At 34.2% G+C, this 15,991-nt stretch overlaps 1 long non-coding RNA gene across 2 annotated transcripts in view; it reads left to right on the forward strand.

Annotated features, from left to right (window-relative positions):
• Positions 1–10,072: 10,072 nt before the first annotated feature.
• The window catches only part of LOC121028460 (uncharacterized), a 118,704-nt gene continuing 112,785 nt past the window's right edge, over positions 10,073–15,991 (forward strand). For both annotated transcript variants that reach the window (XR_005789239.1, XR_005789240.1), the window contains exon 1: positions 10,073–10,350. This is a non-coding gene — a long non-coding RNA (uncharacterized LOC121028460). The remainder of the gene's footprint in view (positions 10,351–15,991) is intronic.

A 15,991-nucleotide genomic window follows, 5' to 3' on the forward strand; every position in this document is an offset into this window, starting at 1 on the left:
TTTCCTTCCTGTACAGACACTATGAATATTCTAAACAAATAAATTCGATTGTTAAGCAAGTGAATATGTTCATTTTAAAAATGATAAGTATTTTTAATACATACAGATGAACAATTTAACTTGTAAAATACTACAGCAAAAAGCTGTTTAAAAATTTGCAAGCACATAAAGATTAAACAAGCTGGCATTAGTTCAAATATTTACCAAAACACAATGCAGATACAGAAATCAATGAAGGTCCATTAACTAAATCCTGTATAACTACAATTCTGTGGTCAAGTAGTCTGGATAGCCTCATGTGTCCTCTGGAGCTACAGTGTATGGAATGGAGGAACGATACAGAAGACATACGGAGAGAGGGTAGGTGCCCAGTGTGTGGAAGTCAGGAGAAATCATAATCAGGTAAAGATTCTAGGGGAAACATCCCAAGGAGAGAAAGCCTCATTCTTAACACTTACCTCCAATATCTTAAAAGGACCAACTAAAGAATAAGCCTGATTAGTGAGACAGACAAACATTACCCAGAGGTATCTGGCTTGCTGCACTTTCTATAACTGAGCTAGATAGGTTGATGAGTACTTTCACACACACACACACACACGCACACACACATGCACACACACCATCTTTATGACACTTATCCCCTCTCATCCCCACATACAATATATTTTCCCTTTTACACATGGAATCTAAAATGGAAGAGGCAAGAAAACAAATGCGGGGTTGTATAACACTAAAACTAAGACCAGGTAGAATGGTTCATTCAGCGTGGGTATGGGGGAAAAAAGGTGAGTTTTGAAAAGTGTTTTATAATAATTGAGCTAGATGTGAAATCTGCTAGGGTGCAGAAACGGTTTTGATGCGGTAAAACAATACACCCATGAATGTTACCTTTAGGAGTTATTGCCCTGCATTTGCCTCATCTGAGAACTATTAGAAACCTGGCATACCTTCGCCTTCCATTTGGGATTCCCTTCTCCTCCTATTCATCCTTCCTCATACTCTTTCTATTTAGTTTCTTCTAATCGGGAAAGGCCTTTACATTTCCTTTGCATCACTCTGTGTATTTGACCATTTCTACTTTGAGGACATGAATTTGAATTAATATAGAGGTCAGGAAGTTCAGCAATTCATTCTATTCTCCATCAATATTAATGGCATCTTTATTTTTCCCCCAGTTGCTCCACAGTGTAAAAGTAACATGCTATGGATTTAAAAAAACACTAGGCATAAACATAATGTTTTACATCCTGCAATTTTTAAAATAATTTTTAAAGGCTGTCAGGTTTTCCATTATATTCATGTATTGTAACTCAGATCATAATGCCCCAAAATCTTATTGCTATAATATTATAAAAACATCTCTAGGTTTGGATTGTAATAATTATTGATTTACATCTCTCACACTAGAAAATAATCATAAATAATTATCCCATTTGTTTTTTCAGAAAAAAAGAGCTTTCCCATCCAGGGATAGCTATAATATTATTCAAGCTTGCACAATGTTAGAAGGCATGTTGGGGAGTAAGGGTGAGGTCATGAGGTATACCAACTGAGTCTCTAAACCAGCAATTTCCAAATGGCTCCCAAGTCTCCCCAAGTGTTATAAGAACATAGCAGTGGGATGGTTGGAAAATATTTTTAGTATTTCAAAAAACTTAAGCAGAATATACACATGCCTACATAAAGGCAATACGATCTAAGTAAAGTATTAATTATTTTTGGCTTTGCTGATGCTACTTAACTCATGTTGTTTAGAATTTATTAGCACTTTTATATGAGTAGTAAAATATTTTTATAAGAATTGCTTAATTAGTTTGAAGTAGACAAAAATCAAGTATCATAAGTCCATGCTGACACAGTAGCAAAAAGGTTCTTGATAATGAAAAGAAATTATTAGGAGTTACTAATTTAGGAAGATTTCTAAAACAAATATTCAGGTTTTAGCTCAGCCTTTAAATATATTCCTTTGTGAAAACCTGGTTTAGATATTCTCTTGGGCCTCTTGCAGCAAAACTTAGAATGCATTTAGCCACCTGGTATAGCAGAGATACCATGAAGAATGGTACTCAAGAAAAAGGATGTGGAAAAGAAAAGCACAAAAAGTTGCTTGGAATAAAAAAATATATATTAGTCAAGTCCTGGTGGACTTGTTCATATTGTCATTGAAACTCAAATGATTTCAGGGCAAAGATTGTTACATCCTTGAAAGAGAAGTAATCAACCAAATAACAGTACAGTGTAAATGCTATTGTGGAAAGAGCACTTGGTCAGGTTAAATTCTAGGTTCTGAAATTAGGGTAACTGGGATTTTAACTTCAGATCCATCACTTACCAGTAATATGGTTTGGGGAAATTTATGGATTCATTTTGTTCTAAATAACCCCATTTTAAAAATGTAGATAATATATCTGATTTATAGGGTTCTGCTAATTTTAAATGTGTGCTTGCATATGTTAACTATCAAAAAGTTATTATTATTTGCTGGATGACCTTGGGAAAGTCACTTAATGTTCCCCATTTTCTAAATGTAAAATGAGAGACTTTGTCTAGATGATCTATCTGTAACTTCTGAGACACAATTACTGCATTATTTTAGAACGCTTATGGTTTAAAAATATTTAATAAATGAGAACATACTAAAATTGAAGTCCAACATGGATTAAGCTTGCAAGACTAAGAACTCTCATTATCTCAGTGCCCTGAGATTTATTTCCTTTTTCCTCGCTAGTGTTGTGTTTTGGGCTTTGAATCCCACGATTACAAATTTTTTTATAGATGGGTCATTTGTATCATTTTTATGATTTCAAAATATCAGTCTTAGATAGTCAATCTTCGCCCCTCCTTAACCACCCAAAGTGGCTACATGTTTATGTATACAAGTATATAAAATGTACCAGTTCTTTTTTTTAAATTGAAACCTTGAAACCTTGAATACAAGAGCTGTCAAACAGAGATTAGTAATTGCTAGGTCAGACTCATCTAGTTCCTAGAGACTGTGATAAACAACTCAGTTAGTTAATGTTAGCACAGTGAGAAAGGGGACTGATCCCTCTGCTTTACATGAAATTAAAAAAAAGTCAATAGTGAGTCAGTAGTGTTATCTCTCTTTAAAATGACCAGCATATATTTTCCTGTTTAGTTCTATGACCTAAAAGTGTTTTCAGCCAGGTGAGACTCTAACAAGTCATGGACCATACATACACAGGGTAGTCATCAATCCTTCTTTTGCTGTCTGAATGTTAGATTCTCAAACCTCTCCAGCAGAATAAAAGGTGAAATAAATTGCTAGGTTTAAATTTAATACCTAGCTCCCATGTTGAATAATTTGGCTGTGTTGGAAACCTTGATAGAGTAGCAATGAGTGGTCCAATCTATAATGTGTAATGTATCAACTAAAATTTTATATTGGATTCTTCCAGCACACTTGGCTCCTATGTGGCTGTGAAAGATGAAAGGCATTTGGCACGAAAACCTGAATACTAAAGTCTCAGCAGACTTCTTCCCCAAATATACACAACACACACACACACACACACACACACACACACACACACACACACAGAATAATAGAACAACATGATTCTGTTGAGAAAACATGAGCAAACTTAAATGAATAAAATAATTGACAGAAATGTAGACAAGGAGAACTTGTACATAGGCTTTCAACATAAAAGAGAGAAGAAGCAATACATAAATAAATAGCATTTTGAAATCTCCTGCATTTATACTCCGAAGCCAGTCTCATCTTGACATTCCTCTGCTTAAAACTCTTTAGTGGCTCTCCAGCACCATCAGAATGTTTAATTCCTACAACAAGCCATGATTTCCCATCTTGTATGTGTGTAAGTGTATGGGGCACTTATAATGTACTAAATCATGAGCTAAGAGCTAGGACTGTAATGGTGAACAGATACACAATCTGTTTTCCTATATTTTAATCTACTCTACTGGGAATAATAGATATTCATCAAATAATTACCCCAAAATGTTAAAGTGGATAGTAGTCAGTTCTTTGAAAGATACGTTGTGCATTTAATGTGGGGCATTCAACACAGTCTAGAGTTTTAAGGCAGAAGAAAAAGCAAATACAAAAGCCCTATAGCAGGAAAGAACATAATACATTTGAAGAATTGCAAAATGGGTATTGGAATAAAGAGAGGAGGAAGGTATAGAAGAGACAGTGGTAGGAGACAGAGAAGTATATAGGGGCTAGATCTAGAGAAACCTCTGAGTTATGTTTCGGTATTTATCCTGAGTATTAGGAAATCATTAATTTGTTTAATCAAGGGATTCTTTTATGAATTTGATATCTTAAAACAAGAGTTGGCAAATATGTTCCTCTGGTCCAATCTAACTTACTGCCTGTTCTGTAAACAAAGTTTTACTGGTCACAGCCATATCCACTTTTTTTTTAAATTTTTTTTCAACGTTTTTTATTTATTTTTGGGACAGAGAGAGACAGAGCATGAACGGGGGAGGGGCAGAGAGAGAGGGAGACACAGAATCGGAAACAGGCTCCAGGCTCTGAGCCATCAGCCCAGAGCCCGACGCGGGGCTCGAACTCACGGACCGCGAGATCGTGACCTGGCTGAAGTCGGACGCTCAACCGACTGCGCCACTTAGGCGCCCCCATATCCATTTTTTAATACATTCTCAATGGATGTGTTTGAGCTATAATTAGAGTTGTCTAGTTGCAACAGAGAATACACGTCCAACAAGCTAAAAATATTTGCCATCTGCCCCTTTACTGAAAAATTTTGCTAACCTTTGCTCTAAATTATTACTATGGCTTCTGCGTAGAGAATAAACTTGAGGAGGCAAGAGTGGATATACAAGGATCAGCTTAAAGAATTTTGGCTTTAGTAGTACAGGCCAGAAATGGTGGCATGAATTAAGTGGTACTGATGTTAGAGATACAGAACTACTGATGGATTTGAGAAAGATTTAAGAAATAAATTGGGCAGAAATCAATGATTTATTGGATATGGTGCATGAAGCAGAGAAAAGTTTTAACGATAAATTTTATGTTTATGTCTTGTACTGCCAGATAAATAGTAGTGTCATTTACTGGAAATGTACCAGATTTATGATGAACACTGTAAGTTTAATTTTGGACATGTTAGGTTTGAGCTATCTTTTAAACAACCAAGAAAAGATGGAATGTTTTCAGTTGTGTTTGGAGCTCAGATAAGAAATCTGAGGTAGGGATAGAAAGCTGTGATCATATGTGATTAGGATTCATGGGTGTAGATGGGATTGTCTACAAAGATATCTTTACCTAGATAAATACAGTATAAGCCTTGAGAGCTCCAATGTTTCAAAGCTAGGTACAGTGACATGCCCTGCAAAGGGAAATAAGGGAACGTGTTCAAAGATAGAAAGAAAAGGTTATTATCAGGGAAGTCTAGGGAGACGAAAGTTTCAAGAAGGGCAGGATGGTCAATAGTAGATGAGAACTGACCAAACAGTGCCTTGGATATATGACAATAGAAATCATTGGTAGCCTAAGGAACATCTGCTAAAAACAGTGATGGATGTTGGAGCCAGATGTAGGTAAAATCAAAAGTTGGAATTGAAAATATACAGGCAATTCTGAAACAGTTTGTGAATAGGGAAAGATGTTACTTGATATATCCCTCCACCAAGGCTAAGTGGTAAGATTAGACACCCCTTCTGCAAAGATTTCTCTGAGACTCCACCTACTCCTCAAGACTGTATTAAAGACTTCTTACATAAATTCTCATATTATTAACTCTAACTGTGGCACATATTACACTGTTTTGCCACTGGCAGTCTCCTCTTATTAAGTTGTAATCCATTTGAATGGCAGAGTTGAGTTTTATTTTACAATTGTACCCTCGGCACTTAGCTCTCAATAAGTAGCTTGATTTTAAGAACAGAAAAACAAATAATGTAACAGACTTATATATATATTATATAGAGGATATATATATATATTAGGATATATATATATATATATATAGGATATATATAGGATATATATATACAGGATATATATATATATATTATATATAGGATATAGGACTTATATATATATTATATATAGGATAAATATATATGTTTTTGTGTATGTATGTATAGGTGTGTATACACAAAACACACATACATTGTATTTTGAATTAAAAAAATACACTGCTAAATCATAGGGATTATTATTAGCGTAAAATTTTTTTGTCTTATTAAAAACTTTATTAAAGAAATTCTTTTTTTTTTTTGCTGCTATGGTATCAATTTAAAAACTTAAAATTAACTGAAATTTAAATATTTAAAATTTAAAATACTCAAAACATGATAATGGATGGTGATTATGTTTGATTAACTCTATGTAAAGTATTATATTTTCCAGTGGAACTAGTTATTGGAAACAGAGGTAGTCATAAATATGTTTTAATTAACTGAAGACTATACATTTTTCCCAAATGTAAAAATTAAGTTAATATGTGAACATGCATTCTCTAGACTCTTTGAGCTGAGGTCAAGGTATTAAAAGTCAATATAAAAATGTATTTCATGAAAATCTAGAAGTAAAAATACAGAAAGAAGTATCTTTTAGTGAAATCATACAAATTGCCAACCAAATACTAGTAGAGATGCTGTTCTGTTATTTTTGAAAGCAAGATGTTTTATACCTGAGAATAACATGTTGTTTTTCTTTTTACTGTATGAAATACACTTCCTCATACATTAGAGGAATAGAAATCATCTACCCGTCAGCTGTCACTTCAGATGTGAGGCAGCATAATGGGCTCCCAGGCAACTGCTGAAAATATCTCAGAAAGGGCTTTTCAGAAGTTTGTGGCCTGATGCATACACATGCAGTGGTGTGGCTGTTAATATTATTTAGGAGTAAATTAGTAATTTTTCCACCACAGAACAGCACTGGAAAGCTAGAAAGCAACTACAACTTTCCTTGACGTTGATGAACATTCATCATTGCCTTATATATTTTTAGCTTTTAAAACACTTCTATTAAAGACCTTATTTTTTACAGAAGCTTTAAGTTTACAACAAAATCAAGAGGATTTCCTCATTCTTAGATGTAGATTGTAAATTTTGTCAGGAATATCACATAAGTGGTTTTGTGTTCTTCCCAGTACAATTTATCAGGAGGTACATGAGATTGATTTGCCACAATGCTGTTGATTTTAACCTTGATCAGGTAGTGTCTACTAGGTGTACATAATGTAAAGTTAGTATTTTTCTATTTTGATTAAAATTTATTCATGGAAGATGTTTTAACATTATATAATGTTCTTCATAAAACTTTACTATTAATATCTAGTGATTTTCTAGCTCCATCATTCCTTTCTCATTCAGTAGTATGCTTTCTAATATACATAGGAGTGTTTACTTATTGTTTATTTTAATCTGTGTATCTTTATGGATTTATACTTCATTCACTAAATTATAGTCCATTAGTCTCATTATTTATGTTAATGTACAAATGTCCCAGATGTGGGAAGCCAAAGTCCCTTCAATTGTGTCCCATTTTCTTTTGACATATTCCCATTATTGTTTGAGTTATTTCCTATTTTCTAGCACAATAAGAGTTTTGAGGCTCATTCTGAAATTTTCATGTCCCTAACTTTGGAATCAGTTATTTCCCCCAGCGTTCTGATTCATTTTACTTAAGAATAATACTTAGAAATCAAGGTCTGCACAATTTAGTGTGGTACTTTTGATTGGTTCTTTAAGTGTGCTCATAACTAATGCTTCTAGATCCTCTTTGTTAGGAAATACACACACAAACATACATACTAAAACATACATTTACACATATATAATACCTATCATCTATTTATTATCTATCGTTCTCTCTCTAGGTATGTGGTTTCAATTGATACCTCCATTGCCAATCCAACACCATAGCATATAATCTATTCCTCCACATTTTCTTATTTGTAACTTAAGTGTGGTTTTACCATCTTATACTCCAACTTGAATGTTTCAGAGTTTCAAATGTTCTACATCCTTGCCAATATTTGGTGCTATCATTCTTTTTTGATTTTAGCCATTCCAGTAGTTAAATAGTGGTATTTTATGGGGTCTATTTGGCATTTACCAATGACTAATAACATTGATATCCTTGTTAGTTGTTCATATATCTTCCTTTATGAAATGTCTGTTCATGTTTTCTCCCATATTTGTTCAGTTATTTCTTTTTTTGATTGTGCTGTACAAATCCATTATACATTCCATATTCTGTATAATGTTCTTTGTCAAATGTGTCATGAATTTTTCTTACAGCTGTTGGCTGACCCTTCCAATTTCTTAGCACTGTATTTTGCTGAATGGAGAATTTTTTTAAATTTTGATAAAGTCTAATTTATCATCTATTGTGTTAACCTTGCAGATTATTGTTATTTGTGTTCTGTTCGAGAATTTTTTGCCTCCATCTGCCCCCACTTTATTTAAACAGATATTTTCCTTTTTTTCTTCAGTTTTTTATGTTGATATTTATGATCCACATCAAATTATTTGGATAAGATATAAGATAGGGGTTGCTTTCCTTTTCCCCATATGGATGTCCAGTTGTTTCAGCACCATTTGTTGAAAAGATTTTCTTTTTCTCCATTGAATTGTTATGGATCTTTGTCTAAAATCAATTGACCATGTATGAGTACATTTCTGAACTCTATCCTTGTGTGAACACTACACTGTCTTGACTACTTTATTTTTATTCTTTAAATCAGGTTACTTAATTCCTTAAATTTTGTTTTTCAAGATTATTTGGCTTTCCACGTCTATAACATTTCTATAGGAATTTTAGAATCATCTTGTTAATATCTATTTTAAAAAGTGATCTTTCTGGATTACCTATTATATTTCATTTTCTAAGAAGAGCAACAACAAAAAGTGAAATAAAGACAAATTTTACTTGTATCTAAGTTTAGAAAAAAAATATTTTTTCAATCAGTCCTGAATCTTTTCAATGAAACTTCTTTAAGCTTTTCAAATTTATGTACTAATAGAGATATACATTCATTGGAAAATTTGAAGGTAACATAGAATTTCTAAATTCCATTAACAGCCATCTGTAACTTATAGTTCCTTGAAATAATTTCAAAGGTACAATACATTCTGCCATGATCATTTCAAAATTCTATTGAAAATTTAGAGAAAAATGTTTGAAAACTCTTTACAAAATGGTTTTTGTGAAGTTTTTCAATAAAATTAATATTGAGCTAGCATACAAAGAATTCACTTTAGAATTTTTAAAGAAGCTATTCAAATAGGTAAAACAATAAAGTAGCTAAGAAAATAGCTTCCTAATATAGATAACCTTGGAATCTCAGTATTCCCTCTTGGTTAATAGCTAATTCTCAAACCATATAAGCAAAACAAACAAACATAAATTAACACCAGTTCCTTATTGGTAATTACCAAAGTTTATAAAAGAACTACCTATGATATGTTTTACTTGACATGATCTTTTGCCAAAACCCTCTCTGTTCCCAATACTGCTTAGAAAAATGTCTTTTAAGTGAGGGCCTGAAAACTGAGATCAATATTTCAAAGAGATAGGGATGCTAACAGCACAACTTTATGGCATGGCAACTTTAAGTCCTAATCATCCCAACTAGATCTTGCCTTTTCTTCTATCTTGTTACTGTACTGATAGTTCCAGGGTCATGACATAACAGGAATGGGACAATGAGGACTTAAAAATCATGCAGTTTGTAATTCCAAATCCTGTCTTCAATGACTTCTCCATGATAAACTTTGTTGGAGCCACAGAGAAAATGAGAAAAATTAGAACAAGGTGGCAAATGTTTCATAAAATTAAATTTATTAATCTTTTTATCCCATGCCCTTGTTGCTTTTATATTAAAATATCTTCTACTTTATGAAATTATATGCTATCTACATATAACACACACTTATTTAGTAAAATGAAAAACTGGTTGTAGGTCACTAAATTTAGGAGAGGAAAGCTCTAGAACTTCTGATTTTAACACAATCTTTCCCCTTCTTCAATGAATTCTAGAATGTCCCTTATAATAACCATGACAATATTAGGTAGTTTACAATCTTAAAAATATAGGGTTTATCTTAGATATTCTTATGCTATGAAGTAAGCTTATATAAGTATTGTGATAATTCTACCAGAATTCACTTGACTGTCCAGAGCCCATCTAATCAATCATGTGTTTCATGAGCCAGATAGTCTCTAGGTAAGACACTCTATGGGTGTGTCATAAACTACAATTACTGAAACAGGTAATTCAGTTTTTAAAGAAATTAACCTGATATGTAAAAGCCTTAGCAAAATAGGACAGAAAAAGAAGTCATCTCCAATCAGTCTAAGAAACAACTCAGCCCAAGGTAAGTGTTCTAAGAAAAAGTGATTTTAAAACTAGAAAGAGAAACTAGAAAGTTGGAACCTGGGTAGTGATAAAGTAAGGCCAAAAATTTAGCAACGGAGAGGGAAGAGGGAAGGGGGAAGGATAGGGTTAGAAATTAAATTTCTTTTTCTCTTCTAAGTAGCAACATTCTTCTTGGCAGAAAATTCTTTTATTATTAAAGTATTTTTTTTTATATATGAAATTTATTGTCAAATTGGTTTCCATACAACACCCAGTGCTCATCCCAAAAGGTGCCCTCCTCAATACCCATCACCCACCCTCTCCTCCCTCCCACCCCCCATCAACCCTCAGTTTGCTCTCAGTTCTCAACAGTCTCTTATGCTTTGGCTCTCTCCCACTCTAACCTCTTTTTTTTTTTTTCCTTCCCCTCCCCCATGGGTTCCTGTTAAGTTTCTCAGGATCCACATAAGAGTGAAACCATATGGTATCTGTCTTTCTCTGTATGGCTTATTTCACTTAGCATCACACTCTCCAGTTCCATCCACGTTGCTACAAAGGGCCATATTTCATTTTTTCTCATTGCCACGTAGTATTCCATAGTGTATATAAACCACAATTTCTTTATCCATTCATCAGTGGATGGACATTTAGGCTCTTTCCATAATTTGGCTATTGTTGAGAGTGCTGCTATGAACATTGGGGTACAAGTGCCCCTATGCATCAGTACTCCTGTATCCCTTGGATAAATTCCTAGCAGTGCTATTGCTGGGTCATAGGGTAGGTCTATTTTTAATTTTCTGAGGAACCTCCACACTGCTTTCCAGAGCGGCTGCACCAATTTGCATTCCCACCAACAGTGCAAGAGGGTTCCCGTTTCTCCACATCCTCTCCAGCATCTAGAGTCTCCTGATTTGTTCATTTTGGCCACTCTGACTGGCGTGAGGTGATATCTGAGTGTGGTTTTGATTTGTATTTCCCTGATAAGGAGCGACGCTGAACATCTTTTCATGTGCCTGTTGGCCATCCGGATGTCTTCTTTAGAGAAGTGTCTATTCATGTTTTCTGCCCATTTCTTCACTGGGTTATTTGCTTTTCGGGTGTGGAGTTTGGTGTATTTTGAATCTTTGAAAGATGATTTTCCACTCTCCACTCACAGCATGGTTCACTTTGGAAAGGGATGTCAGAATAATGAGAGGACTATACATTTCTGCTTCAGAAAAGAAAGAAAACTTGGGAGAAGAGAATATGGGGAATAACATGAGAAATAGAGCAGGTATTGAGGTATGAAGAAGTGAGAATGTGAGCAACATGATGGCATATAGGCATCCACTGAAAATCATATAATAGCCATCATGGTCAAACAATTTTTAAAAACAAGTGCTATTTTAAGTAGTTTACATTGTGATGGTATTAAATAACTATCCTTTTTTTACCTCCAAATCTCCAGTTTGAGGAAATGAAGACAAACAAGATAATTTCAAATCTAAGTTGCCACAGAGTAGAAAAGGACTAAAATCTTTCTGTACGCTATGCAAAAAATTGACCTTTGGTTAACTCTAGCTTTGTTTCCTACAGTTACCAAAAAAAGGAGTATCTTTGTCAACCGTGCTTCTGGGGTTGGTTATGATAGAAATGACATATGTTTGTTAAATTATGTCTAAACATGAAGACACTATAAATGTGGTAACACTCCTTTCCTCTGGAACATGTTCATATAGCAACACCTTTATCTCTTAGTTGATCAGAGTAGCTGACTTCCTCCAACAGGTACTTTCAGTTCTTTTTGACTTTAAGTCTTAGGGTTTCTAGGAAATAGAAAAGCCTTTCTATGTATTGAACATGATTATACAAAGAATCTGTTAAATTGGGCACAAGACATGGTCTGGGACCCAAATTCATAGGCCTGCCAAACAAATTTAATGTGACAGATACTATGCTTATTTGTAGGCATCATTTTAGTTTTTATAATGCTAGTGGTATCGTTCCACCTTAACCCCATAGATTGCTAAATCTTAGCCAAGGAGTTTTCCCCAGTTTGATTCATTCATGCTACTTTTTCAGAGGACAGAGGCTCATAGGAATCTACAAATACTTATATAACTCCAGGACAACAGTAGAAATAAAAACACTTTTTTTCCCTAACCAATGCACTCTAATATATCAAAAGTGGGAATTTCACATATTGAAAGAGTTTTCTAAAAATCAACTTTTGAGGAAAGACTTCAGGCCATCCTGACATCATACACACCAGTAGACAAAATCTCTTACTTTCCACAGGCATGTATTCTATAAAAGCCACTGCCACAGGTTCCTGGGAGATTTGGCTGGGGATTCTTGCATTTACCTTGGGAGTGCCCCATTAAAAAATTCTTCAGAGAAATAGCATATTTTTCAAAATACATTTTGAATCATTTCATCTTTTTGTTAGGCACAGTAAGAGTCTAATAATGCCTTTAATATCCCTCTTTTATTCAGATGATGTTATTAATACCATCACAACATTAACCAAGCAAATAAGTACTATGCACAGGTATTACTTCATTAGGTAATTCCCATGGTCCAAATTTCTTCTAGCCTCTTTTATAATTGATTTGTCCACTTCATTTTGTGAAGTGTTTTTTTGGAAACAAACAAGCCTTTCTTATTGTGTTAAAGAGCAGAGCTTTGAAGTCCAGAGTCTGACATGTTTTAACTACAACTTTTGTAGCTCTGTCAGCAAAATGAACTACTAATCTGAGCAGGCAGTTGTAAAGTTTCTAACAAGCTATTAATTTATCATTAGTTAATTTTTAGTTCTTATTAAAATTAAAACTCTACTTTTAAATTTTTGCATGACAGACACTATATATTTATTTGTAGTAAATATATATTATGTATTTAAGTCTAACCAAGAATCATTCCTCTAGTAATTGCCGTTAATTCATTTGCCTATGCAGATTTAATTCTAGACAAAACATAAACTTCCAGTGTATTACAATAAATCACTACAGCATAGAAGGGTTTAAGTTGGCCATTTTTCCCGAAGTACATGACACGTCAATAAACACTATCAAATATGCAATATGAAAAGGAGTATCAAGCAATTCCACCTGGGTTTTTCAAATTTTGAAATTCTAAGAGCTGGAAGGGAGACAATAGCAATTTCACTTGTTCAAAAGCCTCTTTAGATCCTAGGGACAGAAACAGATCCTAGGAAGAATTGTCCTGTATTTGTTTCATCAAAGATTTGGTCCATTCTGCAAAATCTGTAATCTTGTCTATAATGCTGTACTAGACCCAAAAATTGTCCAAGTTTTGTGTGTGTGTAGTAGTAGTAGGCCACTTTATCTGCAAAATTGGATTATTCCCACATTGTAACACTCTGTGGTCTATAACTGACAACAGGTACCCTACATATTTATCTCAGATAAGTAATATTGTAATTTGTCTATTGAGGTCTTATGCATTTGTGAATCAAATAATTTTAACAAAGCCAAAGTATTAGTTTTGCATTGTTTTTTTTAAGTTTTGGAGGCTACTAGAAAGCATCTATATTTTGAATAATTATAAACGGCTTTAGTAGAACAAACTTCTCTAAGTTATCCTGTAAATGACTAGAGACAATAGTGAGGGAGTCTTGAAACCCTCGAGTAATTCTTTATCATAAATATTGAGGTGCTTTTAAGTAAAATCAAACAAAAATCTCAATTGGTCCACTAGAGGGACAGAAAAAGTAGAACATAGATCAATCATAGGAAAAGACTTTGCAGATAACAGTACTGAAATGAGAATAGTTGCAGGGTTAGGAACTACAGGGGTTAATGAGTTTTCTAAGATCTTGTATAGATCTCTATAGTAGCTAACCAGTCTCTCTTAGCTTTTTTTTTTTAATGGAAACATGGGAATATTACACAGTGAATACTCCCTTTTTAAATTAACTGTTCTTATTCTAGTTCTTTTTTACCTAATTTTATTCTTTCTAATTGAACATCTGACAATGGATTTTTTATTTACCTCATGGCCATACCTTATCTTTTTGGAAAATTATTTGTATTAGCTTTATATTTTTAATTAAACCAGAATCATAGTTCCCTAGGACCCAAAGCTATGCATACAATTGTCTCAGCTCAGGGTGCTTTTTTAGAACAGTGTAAGACTGCCACTCTCTGGCATATCCCTTTTATTCCAGAAGGCAGAGAATAACCAATCCAAGTGTCATTTTCCTAAGGTACCTTCACAAACATTCCAACTGGAGTATAGAATATGAGCCTTTAATTTGCACAGCAAAGCTTCCCCCCAGTAGCTTTACAGGAGATTCAGAAGAAAGAACGCCTGTTCCTCAATCAGAGCAACTATCTATAAGGGAATTGTGGAGGGCAAGAAACAAGTAAAGGATGATCCAAAACAGCTACAACCTGCTCTGTTGCCAAGTGGAAAGTGAGAAATTTCCAAGGAAATTGCAGAATAAGTAACACCAGTAGTTATCAGAAAAGGCAAGGATAGATTAGCCTGAGAAAAAGTTATTGACACGTGGTTCACTAGTTCCCACTGTCAAGATTCCCTCCGTGTTTCTATCTACTTTAAGCCATTTGCCAAGTATTTCCTAGCTGAGGGTTGTCCCTTAAACTCTTTTGATTCTCTTATCCTTATAATCCCTACATCCTTCAGAGTCTCTTTCTGCAACCCCCTTCCCAATTCCCTGGCTTTTTGCAAAAAGGACATAGATTTACTGTCTCTTTTCTTGCTTTCTTTCCTTCATAGGTTGGCCAGAGGAGGGATTATTCCCTTTAGCAGAGTTCTAACTGAGCAGCCAACAGAGCTATAAGGTTGTACAGTGTCTATAATGTTGCACTAGATTATTCTCAAATATGTTAGCTACTGCTAACATATGAGTAAGAGTCTGTTCTTGCCATCCAACCACCTTTTCTGTAAACTGGGTTTAGATAATGGGCATGAGAGCCAACACAAAGGTAGTTAGGCCAGGAGGCAATTTTTCTCTCCCTGGGATCTATGAGGATAGATTTTGAGAAAATTCCAACAAACCAATGAAAGATATCAGCGGAACCTTAGCCATCTTCTGAGTATACTGCTGCAACTTCTCCCAACTCATCTTTACCAGAAAGATATCAAGTAAGTGGCTGTTAGCAAACCCTCTCAGTGGATCTCTATTGCTCTCAGCTCATCCATATTTTGGGAGGAGGGGAGGAGCAGATAGTTGATTTCCCTTGGCCACCATACCCCTTGATGTGGTGACTGTCTGCACCCCAACATTTGCACTATCAAAGGATGAAATTACCAGTTTTCTAAAGTAAATACTCTAAGAAAAAGGATGGGGAGGAGTCTCTTCCCTTATTTTCAACAGGGATAATTAGGCTTCTTATTATTTATTTTATTTGCCCTTACTATATACAGGGTTATTTTTTTGCAATAAAATAGAATTTTCCCATAACATGTAAATAGGAAATTTCACAAATTTCACTGAAATTGTTTATTATTGAATTATGTTGTATAATTTCTTTTCTCATCTTTACAATAGCAAAAACTACAGAGATGCTTGTGTATGTTAACAATTTTACTCCTCTGTGCATAGAGAAAACTGATAATCAACTTGATAGACTTAAGGAAAATGGCCTCCATGGTTTATAATCATCATTGCCAATTATTAAATTCTTATTCTAAAT

The sequence above is a fragment of the Herpailurus yagouaroundi genome, unplaced genomic scaffold, assembly GCF_014898765.1.
Source record: "Herpailurus yagouaroundi ecotype Mexico unplaced genomic scaffold, PumYag 100, whole genome shotgun sequence".
Classification (NCBI taxonomy): Eukaryota; Metazoa; Chordata; class Mammalia; order Carnivora; family Felidae; genus Herpailurus; species Herpailurus yagouaroundi.